This window comes from Ischnura elegans, chromosome 10 (genome assembly GCF_921293095.1).
Source record: "Ischnura elegans chromosome 10, ioIscEleg1.1, whole genome shotgun sequence".
NCBI lineage: Eukaryota > Metazoa > Arthropoda > Insecta > Odonata > Coenagrionidae > Ischnura > Ischnura elegans.
Window position 1 is genome coordinate 66,826,585 of NC_060255.1, and position 25,584 is coordinate 66,852,168.

Genomic DNA, 25,584 nt, shown 5'->3' on the forward strand with positions numbered 1-25,584 from the left:
CCAAGAGGGATCAAATGTTTTTAGTAGATCAGGGTTACAAGAGGCCATATTCATGCCAGGGATTTCCCTTCATGCCCATCATTCCCGATATTTTAAATCATGCATACATTTTAAAATTCTTATAATATTTCAAAACTTGGCAAAAGACACCTTTCCATTCTTTCCTGCCCAGTTTAACTGTGAGGCAACTGCATAAGTTAAAACTTTGATCAAGTTATTCCTTATAAAATCGCCAATAATCTTTGTTTTCATTCCCTTGAAATCCGCTTCCTAAATTGGGAAAATGAACTTTCAAATTTGAAAACATGAATGTTGAAGTTACTATGCCAAAGCATTCTAATCATTCACTATTAATTTATTCTACACTTCGTGATTATTAATCTTACACACAGTCTATAATAACAACTTTCCATGAAATCTTGGTACATTTTATTCCTACCAAGGCATGTATAGGTCTCCAGTTCCACTTTAGTAGTTATTGCCAATGCAAATGGAACGTTAAAACCTTGAGCAATCCCTGCCTTTAATTTTCCATCTGGTAGAAGCTATATATTTTTTATTATAGTTTCATTTTCTGTTGGAATTCTCTGCTTCCTGCCAATTCTGAAATTCGTTAAAAATGGTGACTGTGACATCTGCAAAGAAAAGAAATTGTTAAAAACAGCAAGCCATGAGACAAATATCTTTGAAATATATTCCCACCTCGTACATTTCAATGAAACTTCTTCCACATTGTATGTCAGTGCACCAACAAGAGAATAATTGGAAGCAAAAAGTTATTACTTAAAATGCAAATTCCATTGGCCCAAAATTTGCATAAACGTTAACGAATAAATTTATGTGACGGTGGAAAGCACTGTAGATACTGCAGAGTAGGGCTGCCAAAGGCGTGCGGATTCGGAGGGCCCGTGCGCCGGATTTCATGTGGATACCAGGGCATATGGGAATACGCGGAAACGAAAAGGCAGACAGAGCGGCGAAGGAGGCTCTATCCGATATAGAACGCAATACACTTCCAGTACCGGCAGGTGATCTCCAGGTAGCGTGGAAGAGAATCGTTCTAAATCAGTGGAAAGAACGCTGGTGTTCCCAAACGGGGAACAAACTCCGTAGCGTGAAACCTGACGTGTCAGAGTGGGCCTCCTCGGTCAGGAATACTCGGAGAGAGGAGGTTGTCATCACACGACTGAGGATAGGGCACTGCGCCATGACTCACTCCTATCTATTCACAGAAGAGAAAATCCCGCCCCATTGTGAGGAATGTGACTATAATCAGTGTGAGACATATCCTGACGGAATGTGACCTATATCGGATATTGCGATATAGGATGAACTTTGTTGGAGGACTAAACGATATGCTTCGTGACGACCCTGAACGTCTTAGTCGGGTAATAAAATTTCTGAAAACAATTGGTCTGCTGAATGAAATCTAACCTCGTTACACAATTTGTATTCACGCACTCACCTTTCTCACCTATTATTTTATATTCCGAGGAAATAAATATCCAGATTCCTTCAGGTTAAGGTTTATGACGTGATCCTCCCAAAATGAATTTTTATGAATGGAATGATGCGGTGCAAAATGACCTAAGATGTCGACGCACCCTAAAAATAACAATAACTAACTAACTAACTAACCCGTGCGCCGGAGGTTCTAACCCGAAAGAGACCCACCACTCAAAGGCGCTATACCCCATGGGAAGCCCTGGCGACCACACCGGATCGCGGTGTGGCTTCGTAGTGGGTGGGGATCCCAGCGGATGAATTTCAGTGTATTTATTTAGATAATAATTTCTTTTCTCCACCTGAAAGATCCCGTCCGGAAACGGGCGGAGATATAACAAGGCTTCCGCTAGTCGGAGGTTTCTATTAATAAAATGTGCAAATTATGAGACCCTAAGTAAGGTGTCTCCTTTCCTTATAAGACGAGTTCTCAGCAGCAGTGACCGGTGAATTAGAATCAGCGAAAAATTAAGGGATTGGACGCTTTTAATTAAAATATCATACAAAACACAAAGCGGAGAACTACTAAAAGTGGAAAAATTCAACGGCACCCCTGTCAAGGTGCACCGCACCCTTAATACCTGTCAGGGAGTCATCACTTAATGCGTCCTGCTCTACGTGTCTGAAGACGAAATAAAGAGATAGATGGCGTCTCATCCTCACTTTCTCTCGTGATAATCTCCCTGACAAAGTCTTTTTCAGGTATGAATAATTTTTCCGTCTGGCCATTCATTCCCAGTCCCATGCATTGCTTTCAATGCCAGCGCTTCGGCCACTTTGCTACAAGATGTGAGATAAGGCCAACGGCCCGCGCTAGCTGGCAAAGAAAAGCACGACGGTGACGCGTGCACCTCGGAACCGACCTGCTGCGTCAATTGCGAGGGACCAAATCCCGTATACTAAGGAGATTGCCCCAAGATGAGGGACGAGAGAAAATAATGGAGATAAAGACCGTGGAAAAGCTGCCGTATCGCTAGACATGGAAAAATGTAAAACTTGGCTTAAAGAAAGAGCAGATTACTAATTACTGGCCCATCTCCCTCACTAGTTGCCTTTATAAAGTCATGGGGAGAATGGTCAATCGAAGACTCGTGTGGTGGCTAGAGAGGCATTATCTTCTCTCCGATATTCAGCGCGATTTCCGCCGAGGTAGATCTACATTAGATCACCTCGTTTGAGTGGAAAATTTCATTCAGGAGGCCTTTCTCCTTTGACAACATGTCTCATCTGTCTTTTTCGCCTTAGAAACGTACGCCTGGGTAGAAGCGAACGACAGGGTCTGGCGGAGGAGAATTTTGGACTGGCTTCATGCATGGGGTTCCTTCTTCTTCCCGATTTTTACTCAGAACTTTCTAACCGACCGACTTTTAAAATTACGAATTGGAAGGCATCTCTCAATTTTACTCCCTTGACAACGGCATACTCCAGGGCTCGGTTCTTAGTGTGACTTCCTTCGCCATGGCAATTGATGACGTAAGTGGAGTGTACTAATTAAACGGTAATAGGATCATTATTTGTGGACGATCTGGGCGATAATTTGCCGATCGTCTAAAGTCGCCATTTCAGGAAGGCCATTGCAAATGACCATCAACAGGCTGAACTCATAGTCACAGCGAAATGGATTCCGGATCTCGGCCGAGAAAACTAAGTGCATGCACTTTCACCGTTTGCGTGGCATTCATATACCTACCTTCAAGCCTGCGCTTGGGTTATTCTCAACTCCCATTCGCGGAATCACTCCGCTTCTTAGGGATGACATTCGACCGGCGACTAAACTTTCGTTATCACATAGCGACCTACGGGATAGGTGCCTCAAGATTTTAAATATTTTACGGTTTTTAACGAGAACGACTTGGGGAGCAGATAGCTCATCCATGCTTTACTGTACCGCGCTCTTGTACGCTCACGGGTAGATTATGGGTCCGGTGTCTATTCGTCGGGAAGCGACTCATACCTGAAGCCGCTAACTGTCAATCATGTTGGTCTGCGCCTGGTAACCGGGGCTTTCAGGACATCCCCAGTCCTGAGTACGCACGGAAGCTGGAGAGCCACCCCTTGCTAATCAGCGCTAGATTTTAATGTGTAACTACGCTGCAAAAGTTTTATCGACGAGAAATCACCCAGCGCATAACGTTATTTTCAAACCACGATGCTTAGACACATATAATAGACGCCCGAGAGCCAGCAAACTGCTAGGCGTTCAGTTAAGAAGTTTTTTAGACGAATGTCCATACAACGTCCCCGAAGTGTTCCCAGCTGGTACCTCCATCGTACCTCCATGGGCTATGACGAGGCCTTTATGCGATACACATCTGCACCGACATATTAAGAGTTCCACCGCGGTAGCAGAGTTCCAGCACCTTTTCTACGAATTCCAAGAACTCCACTCAGAGCTAATTCCCGTGTACACGGACGGGTCGAAAACTGATTTGGCATGTGATTTCCCCGTGGTTTCAAGTCATCACTCCGTTATGAAACGGAAGCTCAGCCCTTTGTCCGGTATTTTTACGGCTGAATTGGTTGCCCCACGTACAGCCAGGGAGGGGATCTGTCAATATGACGTGTCCGTTGCCATCTGCACTGATTCAATGAGTGGTCTCCAGTCCATCATCCGTTTCTGTCCGTCTCATCCCATTGCACAGGAAATTCATGCAGCCCTCAGCTTTCTCCACATGGCGGGTGAAAAAATAATTTTCATGTGGATACCAGCGCATATGGAAATACGCGGAAATGAAATGGTAGACAGAGCGGCGAAAGAGGCCCTATCTGATTTATAACCTGATACATTTCTGGCGTAAGTCTCAAGGTAACATGGAAGAACGTCGTTCTAAACCAGTGGAAAGAACACTGCAGTTCCCAAACGTAGAATAAACTACATAACGTGAAATCTAACGTGTTAGTGTGCGCCTCTTCTGTCTGGGGTACGCAGAGAGAGGAGGATGTCATTACACGGTTAAGGATAGGACACTGCTTTATGACTCTCTAATCTCTTCACGGAAGATATACATTCAAATCGGGTATGTCGTAATAGAGGGGACGTTGTCGGAGGATTAAGGGACATGTTCCGTGACGATTCCTTGCGACTTAGCCGTATAATAAATTCGTTGAAAGTAACTGGCCTTCAAAAAAGGTTTTGGCTATTCTCGGTCCGTTATTCCTTTAGTACTTGGGGTAGGGTCTTTGTAACTATGATTGAATCGCTTACAATGCCTGCTGGTGTGTTTTACAGCAAGGTTAAAAATTAAGGGCATAAATTAGTCTGTTTTCCTTAAGGTGGAAACAGGGTTGTAAGGAAAGCTTTGTCATGGAGAACATTTAAACTAGAGTAACTGGTAGTCGTGAAAAGGACTGGTTTATGAGTTGAGGATGTCACCCTGCCGAATTATCGCACAGCATCATAAAGCTGCTGTGTCAGAACCTCTCTCTTCTCCTCCCCGTCAACAAAATTGTCCCCACCAGTTTCATCTTGGGGTTGTTAAAGCATATTCTCTGAAGCTTTTGCTTCTTCGAGCCAATCCGCCCACAACACCTTCCTATATTCCTCACAGATGTTGGGTAGGATGCAGCAGGTATTGATGACTTCAATTAGCCTTGCCACGTCCACTTCAGAGGCTTTAAGGAGGACTCGCCATTTGCCCTCGAGGCTTCCGAAAGCATTCTCCACTACCATCCTAAAAGGTCCTAGAGAGTCTGTAAGTGGTACAATAAATGAAAATTCAGAGGATAACGTGACTATGACTTCATGATGGGTATCAAACAGGATAACCACCGGTAATTAAAATGCGATTCGTGGGGTCCATTTGGCCTCGGGAAAGGCTTCATCATATTAGCACCCAGGGGGAAGGCCCCGTCACCAATTAAATGGTACTTCTTGGGTAAGCCGCCATAAGTAATGAGATCCCACAAGGCACTGGCCCGCAGCACCCCAGCTTCATGGACCCTCCCCGGATAACCACTATTTCAGTAAATTAACCTGCAGAGGACAAGATGTTTTTGAATATATTTGTATGAGGTCAGCGTGAACCATATAAAATTATTTTTGACTATAAATTACTATTTACCTATATTGACTGTCCACTACCGCCAAAAGGATGACCGAGTGCCACACTTAGTAATTATAGTAATCAGCTCCTCCGTGGATTGGGGTCTTCAAATAGATTCCATAAATACCTGTCAAGGACGGCTCTACAGAAGTCCCCTACAATTACGGGGACAGTAACTTTCCCCACGCCGAAAGCAAGGCCTACCAATCCATAATCAGCCCCATATTTTAAATAGAAGAGGGCTACAGAGACCCTCTTCGGCACCGGTAGGGCAGACCTCATTGCCGTATCTTGTCGACCGATGAACGGTGCCAGTTCTCGGCATAGCATGTCAAACATGTACTTAGAGACACGAAATGTTTGAAGAAACCTATCTTCCGGCTTAGCAGGGACGTCTCTCTCCCATACCGCTTGAGCTCGAATATAATCCCAAGCTCTTCTCAAGGCCCTTCGTCGCCTAAAATTCATGACAATTAACCGCTCCAGGCGAGCAATTTCTAATTGCATATTTGGCGCTGGTTCCGTATCATACGATACCTTTGGTAAGCACCTATAGCTGCTATTACGTTACCGAAGTCCATGGTGGTTTCGACAACACGGAACTTATGTGAAAAATAACAAAAATTTGTCGATCAGTGGAAGGTCATTCACAAATATTCAGTATAGGCGTATTTCATTCAACATATTATTGTACATATATTGTAACGGTTCAAACCGCGAGAGCCGCCCGCTCGCCTCCCGTTCGATATCTCCCCGTACATGTGATTGTAAACTCTCCACTCCCCCAAAATAGAAAATTGCCCCGACGGAGACTTACCGTATCCGGGCTTAAAATCAAGTTCCCCAATTGTTCGTGCCTGCACGCACACTCACTTACAACAGGATCTAAGGAAATCGTGGCAATAGCAAAACAAATAACTTCAATGATATCCCTTTTACAATTGATTTTAATAATTGAACTACCATAGGTAGTAGGCTTGAGTGGTCCGTACATAAAGATTTATGCGGTAGCGACCACTACCCTATTTTAATTACTAAAGGTGGCGGTTTTATCCACCGTCCGACTCAACCAAGCAATTGGGTTGTCCGCAAGGCCAATTGGTCTCTTTTTAAAAGAAATTTTTATTTTAACCACGACGACAATGTGAATGGTGTGGGGAACATAAAAGTACTCACAGATAACATTCTAGAAGCCGCAAATTCCACCGTACCCCGTTCTAAATGCAAATCTCACAGGCCCACAGTTCCTTGGTGGAACGAGGAGTGCGCAAAAGCTATACAGGTGCGAAAGAGGGCACTCCGAATATTTAGCAAATATCCTACGGCGACAAATCTCACCGCCTTCCGGCGCCTCAGAGCGAAAGCTCGGCAAGTGGTTAAGGAGGCCAAGAAAGCTTCATGGGAGGAGTTTGTGTGTTCTATAAACCACAGGACTCCCATATCCAACATCTGGAGGAAGATTAAAAGCATCTCTGGCTCTAACCACAACCCTGCAATTTCATCCCTGAAGGAGACTGACCGAGTTCTGACGACACCTCCCGAAATAAGCGAGTGCTTTGGACGTCGACTCTCGGAGACGAGTCGTAACGGCAGCTACGACGAACCATTTAGAACACTGAAAGAGCAGAATGAGACGATACCTCTTACCTTTAACCCGAGAGACTCTGGCGAGGTTTACAACGACCCCTTTTCTCTGTGGGAGTTGACCTCCGCCATCCTCGAATCCCGTGACGGCTCACCAGGAATAGATAAGGTGCATAACGCTTTTCTAAGAAATCTTCCCAAAGAAGCACTCCCCCATATGCTGCGATCCCTTAACCAAATTTGGTCAGAGGGTAGTTTTCCAGACCCTTGGAGGGAGTCCATAGTCGTACCCATCCTTAAACAAGGAAAAGATGGATCGGACCCAAACAACTATAGACCGATATCTCTCACCAGCTGCGTATGCAAGGTGATGGAAAGAATGGTCAACCGTCGTCTCGTTTGGTGGTTGGAGCGGCGGAACCTTCTTTCGGATATCCAGTGCGGCTTTCGACGGGGTAGGTCAACCTCCGACCATCTCGTCAGGACTGACAGTTTCATTCAGGAAGCATTTCTCTTGCGGCAAAACGTAATTGGCGTGTTCTTCGACTTAGAGAAAGCGTATGACCGTGTTTGGCGGTACAAAATTCTGAAGACACTTGATAAATGGGGGTTTAAAGGAAATCTACCTATTTTCATTAAAAATTTTCTGTATGCCCGAGTTTTTAAAGTTAGAATAGGTGAATATCTATCTACCTTATATCCACAAGAAAATGGAGTACCCCAGGGGTCCGTACTGAGCGTGACCCTATTTGCCATTGCGATAAACGATGTGACCGAGTGTATCCGCTCCCCAGTTATGGGCTCCTTGTTTGTTGATGACCTCGCTATTTTCTGCAGGTCATCAAAATTAACGAATGCCTCTAGGCTGATCCAGCTGACTCTGAATAAGCTCTCCGTTTGGTCTCAGAGGAATGGATTCCGTTTCTCTACTGAGAAAACGAAATGCATTCACTTTTACCGAGGACGGGGTGTACAAGCCCCACCGTCCCTATATCTCAATGGTAATGAGCTTCCTTACGTTGAGAACGCCCGATTTCTGGGTATGACATTGGACCGGCGCCTGAATTGGCGCGAACATTTCCGAGCTCTAAGAGACAAATGCTTCAAAGTTCTGAACATTTTACGGTTTCTGTCACATTCGACATGGGGCGCGGATCGTACCTCAATGCTTATGCTGTATCGAGCATTAGTACGTTCAAGGCTAGACTACGGATCGATTGTGTACTCATCCGCCCGTGAGACCTACATGAAACCGCTCTCGACGGTTCATAATACGGGACTGCGTTTAGCAACCGGTGCCTTCAGGACCTCCCCTGTCTTGAGCATTTACGCCGATGCAGGAGAGCCTCCCCTAGTCAATCGCAGAGAGACGTTGATGTGCAATTATGCCACAAAAATTTTATCCGCGCCGAACCACCCCTGTTTTAACATTATTTCTCACCCACTGCTTTTAGACCTTTTTAACCGAAAGACAAGATCCACTAAACCTCTAAGTGTTCGCTTCAGAAACCTAATCGCAGAACGCAATTTTACCTTGCCCGCCACGTACCCCACTGGGTACAGCAACGTGCCGCCGTGGTTAATTCCCCGGCCAGCTTTGAGACTTGATCTTACTCGCTGCTCTAAATCTACTACTATGCCGGGAGAATACCAACAACTTTTCAAGGAATTCCGCGCCGAAAACTCCGAATCTACGTTCGTGTACACTGACGGTTCGAAATCGGATACCGCCTGTGGGTGCGCTGTGGTATCCCCATATCATGGAGTCCTTAAGGCAAAATTGCATCCGTACTGTTCCATTTTTACGGCTGAGCTCACTGCCATTAGGATTGCTCTCCGATCCATTAAAAACAGTGTTGCGTCATTTATGATCTGTACAGATTCTTACAGTGCTCTCCAATCCATATCTCTTTATTCTCCTTGTCACCCCATTGTTCAGGACATACAAAGCACTCTGTTATCCCTGAGTAAAAAAGGGACCACTATAAGCTTCGCTTGGGTCCCTGGACATGTGGGCATACCAGGGAATGAGAAAGCAGACTCTGCAGCCAAAGATGCGCTCAGGTCTCCGGATACAGATTTTCAGTTAATGCCAGCGGAAGATTTAGGGAATGCCATGAGGGGTATGATTAGACAAAATTGGAAGACGCAATGGCTCGAAATCCAAAATAACAAACTTCGGGAAATAAAGCCCGTAATAACTGCGTGGCAGACCTCTATAAGAAATGTCCGCAGGGAGGAAGTGGTTTTAACACGCTTAAGAATTGGTCACTGCTTATTAACCCATTCATACCTCTTCACCGAAGAGAGAATACAGCCCCAATGCTTAAATTGCGATTGTCCACTAACAGTGCGACATATCCTGACGGACTGTGCAAGATATCGTACTGCACGGGTGAATCACAACCTCGGAGTCAACCTAGCTGAGGTACTAGGAGACACTCCCGAAAACATTTCCCGACTGATAGCATTCCTACACTCAACTCGACTTTTCAATAAAATATAAATGATACTCTTGTAAATTATTGACACGTTAATTTCAGAACGGGCCTAATCCCCTTTATCAATACCAGTCAGTGAGTGGTGCAAAATGGCCTTAGCCGCCGACGCACCCTATAAAATAAACACTACTACTACTATTCTTCTAAAGAGTAGTAGGGGTGTTGCAATAGGTATAGGTAGCAGAGTTCCAGCACCTTTTCTACGAATTCCAAGAACTCCACTCAGAGCTAATTCCCGTGTACACGGACGGGTCGAAAACTGATTTGGCATGTGATTTCCCCGTGGTTTCAAGTCATCACTCCGTTATGAAACGGAAGCTCAGCCCTTTGTCCGGTATTTTTACGGCTGAATTGGTTGCCCCACGTACAGCCAGGGAGGGGATCTGTCAATATGACGTGTCCGTTGCCATCTGCACTGATTCAATGAGTGGTCTCCAGTCCATCATCCGTTTCTGTCCGTCTCATCCCATTGCACAGGAAATTCATGCAGCCCTCAGCTTTCTCCACATGGCGGGTGAAAAAATAATTTTCATGTGGATACCAGCGCATATGGAAATACGCGGAAATGAAATGGTAGACAGAGCGGCGAAAGAGGCCCTATCTGATTTATAACCTGATACATTTCTGGCGTAAGTCTCAAGGTAACATGGAAGAACGTCGTTCTAAACCAGTGGAAAGAACACTGCAGTTCCCAAACGTAGAATAAACTACATAACGTGAAATCTAACGTGTTAGTGTGCGCCTCTTCTGTCTGGGGTACGCAGAGAGAGGAGGATGTCATTACACGGTTAAGGATAGGACACTGCTTTATGACTCTCTAATCTCTTCACGGAAGATATACATTCAAATCGGGTATGTCGTAATAGAGGGGACGTTGTCGGAGGATTAAGGGACATGTTCCGTGACGATTCCTTGCGACTTAGCCGTATAATAAATTCGTTGAAAGTAACTGGCCTTCAAAAAAGGTTTTGGCTATTCTCGGTCCGTTATTCCTTTAGTACTTGGGGTAGGGTCTTTGTAACTATGATTGAATCGCTTACAATGCCTGCTGGTGTGTTTTACAGCAAGGTTAAAAATTAAGGGCATAAATTAGTCTGTTTTCCTTAAGGTGGAAACAGGGTTGTAAGGAAAGCTTTGTCATGGAGAACATTTAAACTAGAGTAACTGGTAGTCGTGAAAAGGACTGGTTTATGAGTTGAGGATGTCACCCTGCCGAATTATCGCACAGCATCATAAAGCTGCTGTGTCAGAACCTCTCTCTTCTCCTCCCCGTCAACAAAATTGTCCCCACCAGTTTCATCTTGGGGTTGTTAAAGCATATTCTCTGAAGCTTTTGCTTCTTCGAGCCAATCCGCCCACAACACCTTCCTATATTCCTCACAGATGTTGGGTAGGATGCAGCAGGTATTGATGACTTCAATTAGCCTTGCCACGTCCACTTCAGAGGCTTTAAGGAGGACTCGCCATTTGCCCTCGAGGCTTCCGAAAGCATTCTCCACTACCATCCTAAAAGGTCCTAGAGAGTCTGTAAGTGGTACAATAAATGAAAATTCAGAGGATAACGTGACTATGACTTCATGATGGGTATCAAACAGGATAACCACCGGTAATTAAAATGCGATTCGTGGGGTCCATTTGGCCTCGGGAAAGGCTTCATCATATTAGCACCCAGGGGGAAGGCCCCGTCACCAATTAAATGGTACTTCTTGGGTAAGCCGCCATAAGTAATGAGATCCCACAAGGCACTGGCCCGCAGCACCCCAGCTTCATGGACCCTCCCCGGATAACCACTATTTCAGTAAATTAACCTGCAGAGGACAAGATGTTTTTGAATATATTTGTATGAGGTCAGCGTGAACCATATAAAATTATTTTTGACTATAAATTACTATTTACCTATATTGACTGTCCACTACCGCCAAAAGGATGACCGAGTGCCACACTTAGTAATTATAGTAATCAGCTCCTCCGTGGATTGGGGTCTTCAAATAGATTCCATAAATACCTGTCAAGGACGGCTCTACAGAAGTCCCCTACAATTACGGGGACAGTAACTTTCCCCACGCCGAAAGCAAGGCCTACCAATCCATAATCAGCCCCATATTTTAAATAGAAGAGGGCTACAGAGACCCTCTTCGGCACCGGTAGGGCAGACCTCATTGCCGTATCTTGTCGACCGATGAACGGTGCCAGTTCTCGGCATAGCATGTCAAACATGTACTTAGAGACACGAAATGTTTGAAGAAACCTATCTTCCGGCTTAGCAGGGACGTCTCTCTCCCATACCGCTTGAGCTCGAATATAATCCCAAGCTCTTCTCAAGGCCCTTCGTCGCCTAAAATTCATGACAATTAACCGCTCCAGGCGAGCAATTTCTAATTGCATATTTGGCGCTGGTTCCGTATCATACGATACCTTTGGTAAGCACCTATAGCTGCTATTACGTTACCGAAGTCCATGGTGGTTTCGACAACACGGAACTTATGTGAAAAATAACAAAAATTTGTCGATCAGTGGAAGGTCATTCACAAATATTCAGTATAGGCGTATTTCATTCAACATATTATTGTACATATATTGTAACGGTTCAAACCGCGAGAGCCGCCCGCTCGCCTCCCGTTCGATATCTCCCCGTACATGTGATTGTAAACTCTCCACTCCCCCAAAATAGAAAATTGCCCCGACGGAGACTTACCGTATCCGGGCTTAAAATCAAGTTCCCCAATTGTTCGTGCCTGCACGCACACTCACTTACAACAGGATCTAAGGAAATCGTGGCAATAGCAAAACAAATAACTTCAATGATATCCCTTTTACAATTGATTTTAATAATTGAACTACCATAGGTAGTAGGCTTGAGTGGTCCGTACATAAAGATTTATGCGGTAGCGACCACTACCCTATTTTAATTACTAAAGGTGGCGGTTTTATCCACCGTCCGACTCAACCAAGCAATTGGGTTGTCCGCAAGGCCAATTGGTCTCTTTTTAAAAGAAATTTTTATTTTAACCACGACGACAATGTGAATGGTGTGGGGAACATAAAAGTACTCACAGATAACATTCTAGAAGCCGCAAATTCCACCGTACCCCGTTCTAAATGCAAATCTCACAGGCCCACAGTTCCTTGGTGGAACGAGGAGTGCGCAAAAGCTATACAGGTGCGAAAGAGGGCACTCCGAATATTTAGCAAATATCCTACGGCGACAAATCTCACCGCCTTCCGGCGCCTCAGAGCGAAAGCTCGGCAAGTGGTTAAGGAGGCCAAGAAAGCTTCATGGGAGGAGTTTGTGTGTTCTATAAACCACAGGACTCCCATATCCAACATCTGGAGGAAGATTAAAAGCATCTCTGGCTCTAACCACAACCCTGCAATTTCATCCCTGAAGGAGACTGACCGAGTTCTGACGACACCTCCCGAAATAAGCGAGTGCTTTGGACGTCGACTCTCGGAGACGAGTCGTAACGGCAGCTACGACGAACCATTTAGAACACTGAAAGAGCAGAATGAGACGATACCTCTTACCTTTAACCCGAGAGACTCTGGCGAGGTTTACAACGACCCCTTTTCTCTGTGGGAGTTGACCTCCGCCATCCTCGAATCCCGTGACGGCTCACCAGGAATAGATAAGGTGCATAACGCTTTTCTAAGAAATCTTCCCAAAGAAGCACTCCCCCATATGCTGCGATCCCTTAACCAAATTTGGTCAGAGGGTAGTTTTCCAGACCCTTGGAGGGAGTCCATAGTCGTACCCATCCTTAAACAAGGAAAAGATGGATCGGACCCAAACAACTATAGACCGATATCTCTCACCAGCTGCGTATGCAAGGTGATGGAAAGAATGGTCAACCGTCGTCTCGTTTGGTGGTTGGAGCGGCGGAACCTTCTTTCGGATATCCAGTGCGGCTTTCGACGGGGTAGGTCAACCTCCGACCATCTCGTCAGGACTGACAGTTTCATTCAGGAAGCATTTCTCTTGCGGCAAAACGTAATTGGCGTGTTCTTCGACTTAGAGAAAGCGTATGACCGTGTTTGGCGGTACAAAATTCTGAAGACACTTGATAAATGGGGGTTTAAAGGAAATCTACCTATTTTCATTAAAAATTTTCTGTATGCCCGAGTTTTTAAAGTTAGAATAGGTGAATATCTATCTACCTTATATCCACAAGAAAATGGAGTACCCCAGGGGTCCGTACTGAGCGTGACCCTATTTGCCATTGCGATAAACGATGTGACCGAGTGTATCCGCTCCCCAGTTATGGGCTCCTTGTTTGTTGATGACCTCGCTATTTTCTGCAGGTCATCAAAATTAACGAATGCCTCTAGGCTGATCCAGCTGACTCTGAATAAGCTCTCCGTTTGGTCTCAGAGGAATGGATTCCGTTTCTCTACTGAGAAAACGAAATGCATTCACTTTTACCGAGGACGGGGTGTACAAGCCCCACCGTCCCTATATCTCAATGGTAATGAGCTTCCTTACGTTGAGAACGCCCGATTTCTGGGTATGACATTGGACCGGCGCCTGAATTGGCGCGAACATTTCCGAGCTCTAAGAGACAAATGCTTCAAAGTTCTGAACATTTTACGGTTTCTGTCACATTCGACATGGGGCGCGGATCGTACCTCAATGCTTATGCTGTATCGAGCATTAGTACGTTCAAGGCTAGACTACGGATCGATTGTGTACTCATCCGCCCGTGAGACCTACATGAAACCGCTCTCGACGGTTCATAATACGGGACTGCGTTTAGCAACCGGTGCCTTCAGGACCTCCCCTGTCTTGAGCATTTACGCCGATGCAGGAGAGCCTCCCCTAGTCAATCGCAGAGAGACGTTGATGTGCAATTATGCCACAAAAATTTTATCCGCGCCGAACCACCCCTGTTTTAACATTATTTCTCACCCACTGCTTTTAGACCTTTTTAACCGAAAGACAAGATCCACTAAACCTCTAAGTGTTCGCTTCAGAAACCTAATCGCAGAACGCAATTTTACCTTGCCCGCCACGTACCCCACTGGGTACAGCAACGTGCCGCCGTGGTTAATTCCCCGGCCAGCTTTGAGACTTGATCTTACTCGCTGCTCTAAATCTACTACTATGCCGGGAGAATACCAACAACTTTTCAAGGAATTCCGCGCCGAAAACTCCGAATCTACGTTCGTGTACACTGACGGTTCGAAATCGGATACCGCCTGTGGGTGCGCTGTGGTATCCCCATATCATGGAGTCCTTAAGGCAAAATTGCATCCGTACTGTTCCATTTTTACGGCTGAGCTCACTGCCATTAGGATTGCTCTCCGATCCATTAAAAACAGTGTTGCGTCATTTATGATCTGTACAGATTCTTACAGTGCTCTCCAATCCATATCTCTTTATTCTCCTTGTCACCCCATTGTTCAGGACATACAAAGCACTCTGTTATCCCTGAGTAAAAAAGGGACCACTATAAGCTTCGCTTGGGTCCCTGGACATGTGGGCATACCAGGGAATGAGAAAGCAGACTCTGCAGCCAAAGATGCGCTCAGGTCTCCGGATACAGATTTTCAGTTAATGCCAGCGGAAGATTTAGGGAATGCCATGAGGGGTATGATTAGACAAAATTGGAAGACGCAATGGCTCGAAATCCAAAATAACAAACTTCGGGAAATAAAGCCCGTAATAACTGCGTGGCAGACCTCTATAAGAAATGTCCGCAGGGAGGAAGTGGTTTTAACACGCTTAAGAATTGGTCACTGCTTATTAACCCATTCATACCTCTTCACCGAAGAGAGAATACAGCCCCAATGCTTAAATTGCGATTGTCCACTAACAGTGCGACATATCCTGACGGACTGTGCAAGATATCGTACTGCACGGGTGAATCACAACCTCGGAGTCAACCTAGCTGAGGTACTAGGAGACACTCCCGAAAACATTTCCCGACTGATAGCATTCCTACACTCAACTCGACTTTTCAATAAAATATAAATGATACTCTTGTAAATTATTGACACGTTAATTTCAGAACGGGCCTAATCCCCTTTATCAATACCAGTCAGTGAGTGGTGCAAAATGGCCTTAGCCGCCGACGCACCCTATAAAATAAACACTACTACTACTATTCTTCTAAAGAGTAGTAGGGGTGTTGCAATAGGTATAGGTAGCAGAGTTCCAGCACCTTTTCTACGAATTCCAAGAACTCCACTCAGAGCTAATTCCCGTGTACACGGACGGGTCGAAAACTGATTTGGCATGTGATTTCCCCGTGGTTTCAAGTCATCACTCCGTTATGAAACGGAAGCTCAGCCCTTTGTCCGGTATTTTTACGGCTGAATTGGTTGCCCCACGTACAGCCAGGGAGGGGATCTGTCAATATGACGTGTCCGTTGCCATCTGCACTGATTCAATGAGTGGTCTCCAGTCCATCATCCGTTTCTGTCCGTCTCATCCCATTGCACAGGAAATTCATGCAGCCCTCAGCTTTCTCCACATGGCGGGTGAAAAAATAATTTTCATGTGGATACCAGCGCATATGGAAATACGCGGAAATGAAATGGTAGACAGAGCGGCGAAAGAGGCCCTATCTGATTTATAACCTGATACATTTCTGGCGTAAGTCTCAAGGTAACATGGAAGAACGTCGTTCTAAACCAGTGGAAAGAACACTGCAGTTCCCAAACGTAGAATAAACTACATAACGTGAAATCTAACGTGTTAGTGTGCGCCTCTTCTGTCTGGGGTACGCAGAGAGAGGAGGATGTCATTACACGGTTAAGGATAGGACACTGCTTTATGACTCTCTAATCTCTTCACGGAAGATATACATTCAAATCGGGTATGTCGTAATAGAGGGGACGTTGTCGGAGGATTAAGGGACATGTTCCGTGACGATTCCTTGCGACTTAGCCGTATAATAAATTCGTTGAAAGTAACTGGCCTTCAAAAAAGGTTTTGGCTATTCTCGGTCCGTTATTCCTTTAGTACTTGGGGTAGGGTCTTTGTAACTATGATTGAATCGCTTACAATGCCTGCTGGTGTGTTTTACAGCAAGGTTAAAAATTAAGGGCATAAATTAGTCTGTTTTCCTTAAGGTGGAAACAGGGTTGTAAGGAAAGCTTTGTCATGGAGAACATTTAAACTAGAGTAACTGGTAGTCGTGAAAAGGACTGGTTTATGAGTTGAGGATGTCACCCTGCCGAATTATCGCACAGCATCATAAAGCTGCTGTGTCAGAACCTCTCTCTTCTCCTCCCCGTCAACAAAATTGTCCCCACCAGTTTCATCTTGGGGTTGTTAAAGCATATTCTCTGAAGCTTTTGCTTCTTCGAGCCAATCCGCCCACAACACCTTCCTATATTCCTCACAGATGTTGGGTAGGATGCAGCAGGTATTGATGACTTCAATTAGCCTTGCCACGTCCACTTCAGAGGCTTTAAGGAGGACTCGCCATTTGCCCTCGAGGCTTCCGAAAGCATTCTCCACTACCATCCTAAAAGGTCCTAGAGAGTCTGTAAGTGGTACAATAAATGAAAATTCAGAGGATAACGTGACTATGACTTCATGATGGGTATCAAACAGGATAACCACCGGTAATTAAAATGCGATTCGTGGGGTCCATTTGGCCTCGGGAAAGGCTTCATCATATTAGCACCCAGGGGGAAGGCCCCGTCACCAATTAAATGGTACTTCTTGGGTAAGCCGCCATAAGTAATGAGATCCCACAAGGCACTGGCCCGCAGCACCCCAGCTTCATGGACCCTCCCCGGATAACCACTATTTCAGTAAATTAACCTGCAGAGGACAAGATGTTTTTGAATATATTTGTATGAGGTCAGCGTGAACCATATAAAATTATTTTTGACTATAAATTACTATTTACCTATATTGACTGTCCACTACCGCCAAAAGGATGACCGAGTGCCACACTTAGTAATTATAGTAATCAGCTCCTCCGTGGATTGGGGTCTTCAAATAGATTCCATAAATACCTGTCAAGGACGGCTCTACAGAAGTCCCCTACAATTACGGGGACAGTAACTTTCCCCACGCCGAAAGCAAGGCCTACCAATCCATAATCAGCCCCATATTTTAAATAGAAGAGGGCTACAGAGACCCTCTTCGGCACCGGTAGGGCAGACCTCATTGCCGTATCTTGTCGACCGATGAACGGTGCCAGTTCTCGGCATAGCATGTCAAACATGTACTTAGAGACACGAAATGTTTGAAGAAACCTATCTTCCGGCTTAGCAGGGACGTCTCTCTCCCATACCGCTTGAGCTCGAATATAATCCCAAGCTCTTCTCAAGGCCCTTCGTCGCCTAAAATTCATGACAATTAACCGCTCCAGGCGAGCAATTTCTAATTGCATATTTGGCGCTGGTTCCGTATCATACGATACCTTTGGTAAGCACCTATAGCTGCTATTACGTTACCGAAGTCCATGGTGGTTTCGACAACACGGAACTTATGTGAAAAATAACAAAAATTTGTCGATCAGTGGAAGGTCATTCACAAATATTCAGTATAGGCGTATTTCATTCAACATATTATTGTACATATATTGTAACGGTTCAAACCGCGAGAGCCGCCCGCTCGCCTCCCGTTCGATATCTCCCCGTGCATGTGATTGTAAACTCTCCACTCCCCCAAAATAGAAAATTGCCCCGACGGAGACTTACCGTATCCGGGCTTAAAATCAAGTTCCCCAATTGTTCGTGCCTGCACGCACACTCACTTACAACAGGATCTAAGGAAATCGTGGCAATAGCAAAACAAATAACTTCAATGATATCCCTTTTACAATTGATTTTAATAATTGAACTACCATAGGTTCCAAAATTTACACTTACACTAAAGCATTCCCAACACACACAATAAATCCCCGTTCCAAAATCCATCGGCGTCACCTCCAACATGAAATATTCACCTTCGGCTTCTCCTTCCAAAAATGACAATAGCACTTTCTCAATGATTATAAAAAAATTGATGTTTCAAACAACAAAATGTACCCACGCTCTTTAGCGAATAAGCAACGTAAAAAATAGTGACATCAAACTTACAAAAAGAACTTTCCGTGCAAAGCAATTATAAATTGGGCGTTACTGTTCAAATGGCCACCCGTTTTAACTCGGGCTCAATGATCCGCCAAGTGACACTAACATTCAGAAAGTATGCTCAAACTTCACCACGTGCCGCACTTAAGTCTTGCAGGGCCGTGACTAAAACCAGCCAACAGTAAATTCACTAGGGCCTTATTGTGGGGAGCACACTTGGGACTTTCAAAGGGGGGAACCATCTGGACACCAAAGGATCTATTTGGGCTTTGGTAATTTCCAAGCTTACTTCCTTTATCCGATGTTCTCGCCACCCCTGAAGAGCTGTCCGCGTATCGGCCTCCACCACGTGCCGTAGCTTCTCTGCTGCTGTTTGCCACCGCACGCCACTATGACTTATCTTCGTGTCACACCGTGAGAGAGAGAGAGAGAGCTATCCTTCTCGTCCCCCTCTTTTATAAACTCGGCACTACCCACAATCACCTCGGGTGCACATCAACGCCCTCTTTTTTCCCCGGCCGTAAGGCGGGTTTTCAAACGTATTCCGGGAGAGAACCACTGCGTCGCCTCTCCCGGAAATCAACTCTCACACCATGTCACATCCAAAAAAAAATATACTACAATGGAAAAACAAAATAAACCCTTTACATAATTTCAGGATAGAACTCCGTGAAAAAAATGCTAAAAATGTGAGTGTGCGCGCAGACGTAACCCCCCTCAGCCGCGATGTATTATATGATGCGTCGGGCCGGCTCCGGTCCGTACCGCTACAATATACACAAAAGCAGTTCTACCACATGCAATCGTTAATATCATTCACCTACTTTACTTTTCAGGATTATATTTACCTTCACGCAGCACGCAGTCAGTTGTTAAATGAAAAAATCCGCAACGAGGGCAGCACTGAGTTACGATGGTAACTATTAGACGTGTAAACGTGCCGTGGTTCCGATCAACGTCGATACGATGGTAGTGTGAACGGGGTATCAATGGTACATTTGAATGTCTTTTGACCTGCTTAGAGAGAATTTTAGGAGGCCTGTCATCTGTGGTACCTAGATCATTCTTACGTTAGGAAATTGTTGTAGCAGAAAACAAACCTAATGAAACACGTTCAATAAAAAAATCATAATGCCTCACAAACCACTGAACTACGCAAGCAAAAGATATGAATTACATATTGTCATCGAGTTAAGAGAAGAAAAACTAGCACCGTTGTGGAAAAATGGGTTAAGAAGCAACTGAAGCACAATAAAATTCTTTTTTTCAAAAGATATTTCTATTCACGAGCTTTTCTGTCTCAAGACAACAATTTTTCTAATATTCCGAATAGTGGACAATGATGGGTTAATGGGGGATGAAACGGTAATGCAACTAACTGATGCTAGAGATATAGAGATCAGATGTGACTAATAGTAGCTTAAAATATCGCTCATTGTGTCCTTTTTCGAAAATTTTTGCGCGTGATTTTCCCGGAATTTCCGAATATGTGCATTCCTTACTTCTTGGGACCTTTCGTAAAGTATTCCAAAGGGTACAAATGCATGCATGCTCAATCGCTTGCCTTATCTTAGCTTCATCAGCTGAGGCAGCCTGGATTCTGGCTAACCTTGCATACAACTCCCTTCGATGAGCTTCAGCTCTTGTTAGAGCCCTTGGTGCTGTGGCGTTTCTGGTCCCCCCCACACAGTCTGTTGACTGCCGTGGAGAGGGACCAGGTCCCATAGGGGACTGTATGGTATCCACAGCTTGCCTTGGCTCCGAAGCAGAGCTTCCACTATGGGTGTCTCCTCCAACTGGTGGGGTTCACTCCATGACCCAGCGGCATCTTCATTTTGAAACAGAATGGATACTTTCAGATATGAATACATGGAATTATTAATTATGAAAGTTATGTTACAGCTTTCAGAGTATCAAGGAAAATCTTTGAAAATCACTAACTGGTTCTTTTAAATGCCATTGTACAGCAAAGCACCCAAGATCCCCGGAAAAAAATATCCACTGACCTAGGCAGTGGCAGCCTGTGACTTAGCCAGTGATTCCTGATTTTTATACAAATCACTGGTCATGTCGCCGGGAAGTTAATTTCCACTAAATTTACAAAACGAATAGGAAAGGTAATAAATGGCGAGATAAACTATTCTTAAATTGACTGCTTTGTTCAATTTTTGATTTAATATATCTTATGTTTCAACTTAAAATATCAATTAAATAGGTATTGATCACTGTCAGTCTCACTGGTTATGTCACTGGGCAAATCACGGACTCATTTCACTGGGAAACTCACTTAGTAGTCTCTGAATTCACTGTGTATCCCACTGAAGAGTCACTGTATTTTTTTTGCCAAGGATAATGAAAATAATGAATGGGTATTAAGGTATTCTTGAACATTACTTCCACTCATTAGTGCAATCTAATTATGCATTGATAAACTTTGAGGAGTGCAGTTGACAGTATTTTGTTCGACAAAAAAATTAAATAAGTAATCAACATTATTAATGAATAAATTTAAATGACCCGTTGAACTTACCTTCTCCTCCGGGGTCTCCATCAATGATAACAAAGTCTTCAGGGCCGCTGGGTGCTTCCATCAATCGATCACTATCCCCAACTGACAACAAATAGTGATCGATCGATGGAATTGCCGCTTCAAACTCTGGAATGGTGCCGTCTTTTGAACTGGATGGGCAAGATCCTCCGCCTGTACCCATCTGACGTCGTGCTTCCTCTGCTAGCACCCTTTCCCTCCTCATTTTTATATTATCCCATGCCTTCCTCAATTGTTTACAGTTTCGCTAATTAAATGGAATACAAAGAAACATTTCGTGAAAGATATAACGGCTAAGCAATAACAATAAATAAGTTACACGAATAAAATAAAACCGAAATACATCATAAGATAAGCACAGTTGAACTGATTTATAGATATATTCCAGAACCGATGATGAAAGCGTTAAATATCAAAAACTATTCGATTATTAGATCATCCTATATGATGTCGACTTACCTGGCTTGCACATACATGATTATTAAACTCAGTTATTTTCAGCCAACATCTTGCCTTGCTTAAAACGGTCTCTGCATCTAAACGCTTTCACTCAATTACGTCCTTGTACTTGACCACCAAATTGCACAAAATTTCCTGCTCCTGTCTGGCCATGCGCTATGACTTTGCCATTTCTGTTTCTATTGTTGACATTGGCGGGCATATCCCCGGCCGCATTCGGTATATCGCTACTGCGCATGTCTGCGCAAATACGATTCGAAAACATTAACATGGAATAATGCTGGAAGACTGTCAACTCTGAAACCCGAAACATCGTCATCAACAATGCGTCATTTCCGCTGGCTCAAACCCCTCCTACAATGAGCCGAGCTGGAGGAGACTTTTATGATATGATGCTGTTAAGGGATCTCCTCGTCGAGCTGGCTATGTATGTCATTCCTGACAAACCATGGAGCATTGACGATACGTCTAAGGATTTTGTTTTCTATGATGCATATTCTATTAAGGTTGGTGTACGAGGTATCTGCCCATGCTGGGTAGCCGTAAGTGAGTAGAGGACGAATCATGAAACCAGAGCGGTGATCCCAAAACATCAAGTACAGCAAGAGAAATTAAAATTGTTGGTTATATCATAGCCTGAGAACCGTGCGAGGAAAAGTCAACAATTAATTATCAAGCATGGCTATCTCTAAAGAATTATCATCCCCCCAGAAGCAGCTTACAAGAGACTTAGTAAATTAAATACTTAGGGAATTATTTTGAAGCTTAACTGTGGAATTAACCAATGTCCTCAATGCATCAACAAAAAATGCTTCATCAATATCAGTGGATACCAAAAGATAGTACAGTACAAGTTATCATATTTTAATCCCTGTACTGGTAGTCTTCTATGTTGAAGTCATCTCTGGAAATAATAAAAATTATAACTGATCTTGAGGTATGAGGCTATGAATTACTTCAATGCGCTAATAATTTTTTATGCAGAAGCAATACTTATGACTTATGACCAACTATTCCCACATACTACATTGACCCATTGGAAAGCTGGCTTCTAGTGAGTGTTCCAACAAAGATGTCATGACTAAATCATCAAAAATTAATAATTATGGAACTTGTGTAAAACCCAGTAACAACCAATTGTCCATTTACACATTTAGGCAGCATTTGAAACTAACTACCAATAAATACTATTCCCTTCCTGAGATATGAATTTTTAATAAGTATTTGATACACGTAATCCACATCATCTAACGGATCCCGGTCATCCCCCATTCCACCGGATTCCTTCCTACGGCCAGCTTGCTTCAGCAAGTTTTGAATTTTCGTCTTCACGTCCTCCTGTGTCACATGGCCATACCTAATGTTTCGTATGGCACTTCCTAAATTAATAAATGCAAAGAACATATTAGGACGCCTTTTATGATTAAAAATCTCAAAATTATTTTAATGCACAATGTACCCATGTAATGCCAGCAATTACCTCATCATGTAAGAGAAAAATTAGTACAAAGTGGTAAATACAAGAAAGGTTGTTAGGGTATCTAAGAATAGTTTTAAATTAAGTATGAGTGAGCACATCAAGTACCTCACATATTATATAAGTGCAGCCATTTAAAGTATGGCTCATGTAACTCCATACATCTATTATTGAAATCTAACCAAAAATTTAAAATCACATTGACTGAAATATGTCCTACTCGTGTGGGAACAACCCTGTCACTGTGAACGATGTTTAATATAGGTGAAGACTGCAGAGTATGCTTTGAACTCCGCTGGCCCCTCCATGAACAGGTTTTGGCGAAGCCATTTGTCATCACCCTACAGAGAAAGCCATTTATTTGGGAAGTCTCCGTCTTGCCACCAACTCTACTCACTACATTCATTTCTGGATGTGAATAAGTGACGAGAAATGAGTCTCCTCCTTCCAATTCTCCAAAAATTAGTACACCTTAGAATCAGTTAAATACATGTGAATACATCCTAGAATCTTAGTGGATCTTAAACATACATGCATAGATATAAATTCCATTGAATCTCATCTGCATTTAAAGATTTCCATCGAACATGCACTTACCAACTGCTCCAAGACTGGAACAATGGAGGGAGTCGTGGAGGATTCTTAATAATAACAAGCTCCGTGGCATCAAGGACATCGTAGCAGCGTGGCCCTCCTCAGCTCGTAGTAATCGGAGAGAGGAGGTAGTACTCTCACGATTAAGGGTAGGGCATAGCCCCCTGACCCACGCGTATCTCTTTACTGAAGAGAAGGAACCTCCCCAATGTGATGATTGTAGGTGCCCGTTAAGTATTAGACACATCATGTTAGATTGCGTTAAGTACCGCGAAGACGGAATAATCTAGGGGGAGACCTATAAGCCCTTTTAGGAGACCACCCTACCAACTTAAATAGTACATTTCGGTTCCTCAGAGAAATAAATATTTTTAATAAAGTCTAATAATGCACACTCTTTGTACGAAGACATCATATGCAGTGGATCACTTTCTACATATGTTTTGTAATTAAATCACACAGGAGTAGTGCACAATGACCTAGCCGTCGACGCACCCTAAATCCAAATACTACTAATACTCCAAGACTTCTGGTTTCTTCGCATAAGCCATGACCTCACAGAAGTCATTGAAACTTCCCGTTGGTAACTGAAATGGTAGGTCAAGGACAGACTCACTCGTACCTCAGAGATCTGTAGCTGGTCAAAGCTGGTGATCAATTTCTCCATCATCTCCTACTGGCCCAAGTCAACACCTATGATCTTTGACACCAGCTTCGCCACAGTCCGCTCCAAATCGTTGATACTTCGCATCATTTGATCAATTTTTTCATTTGAAGCCGTGTTCAATCGTAAGTTGGTCTGGCCTGAAACAGAAATATCATTCAGAATTAAAATTGTCAATAATTGTACCACTTGCATATTGCCACGATGTCATCACTTAAAACCAATTTCCTGGGTACATGGAAGTGGTGGTACTACGGAAGCAAACCTGGACCCTGAGAAAATTTATTTAAAAACTTCATTATTACATACCAATAATTATACATAGCACTTGCAATTTTCATGCAGGGAATGAAAATGCTTACCTTCCTGGACACCATAGGATCTTATCCTCATGGGACTTCCAAATTTCCTTCTATGAATAGCAGGAGACTTACTTGGTGAATAATCTACACCGAAAGATAAACAACTGATTTGGTGAAGTTCATAAGTTTGGTCGCCATAAATCCACATCAGGTCAACCGTTGAATTACCCTCTTCTGATGAATCCCTGGGAAGGCTAGGGAGAATGGAACATGTCTCCTCTCCTTCCCTTGTCACACCCTTCTTTTTTGGGGATCGTTTTCCCCGACCATTATCCTTGAATTTCCTTTTGGAAATATGCTCATCAATATCAGTTGCCTCAGACAACTCATTGACTATGTCCCTCGCATCATCATAGCTACGTGAAAAATATGGAGATCAATTTAGAGGAAAGAATATTTTTTAAGAGCACCACTGCTGAGTCAATGTTACAATTAGAATCAACAAAAGTTATTGTCAGTTGATTGTGAGTATACAACTTACTTGTGGTCTCTGTGGAGACATAAGTGACACTGCACACCTCCCAGTCTATTTGTGGGCGGAACATTTTCTGTGCTAGAGTGGTCATAGGAGAAGAACATAACATAGGTGGCCAATAACAAAGACAGCTTCCTCCCTTTGTGAATAGCCGGCTCTCAGAAACAAGGCTGGAGGACTTAGTTGCACCCTTAAAGTTGATGCAGCTCACTGCACCACCTCCTCTAACAAGTCCACCAAACTCTACTATCGTCCACGCCATCCTAGAAGGCAAAGAGAAATTTAAAAAAATTCAGAAAACGAATAGAATTGCAATATTTATGTTATGAAAAAGTGCTCAA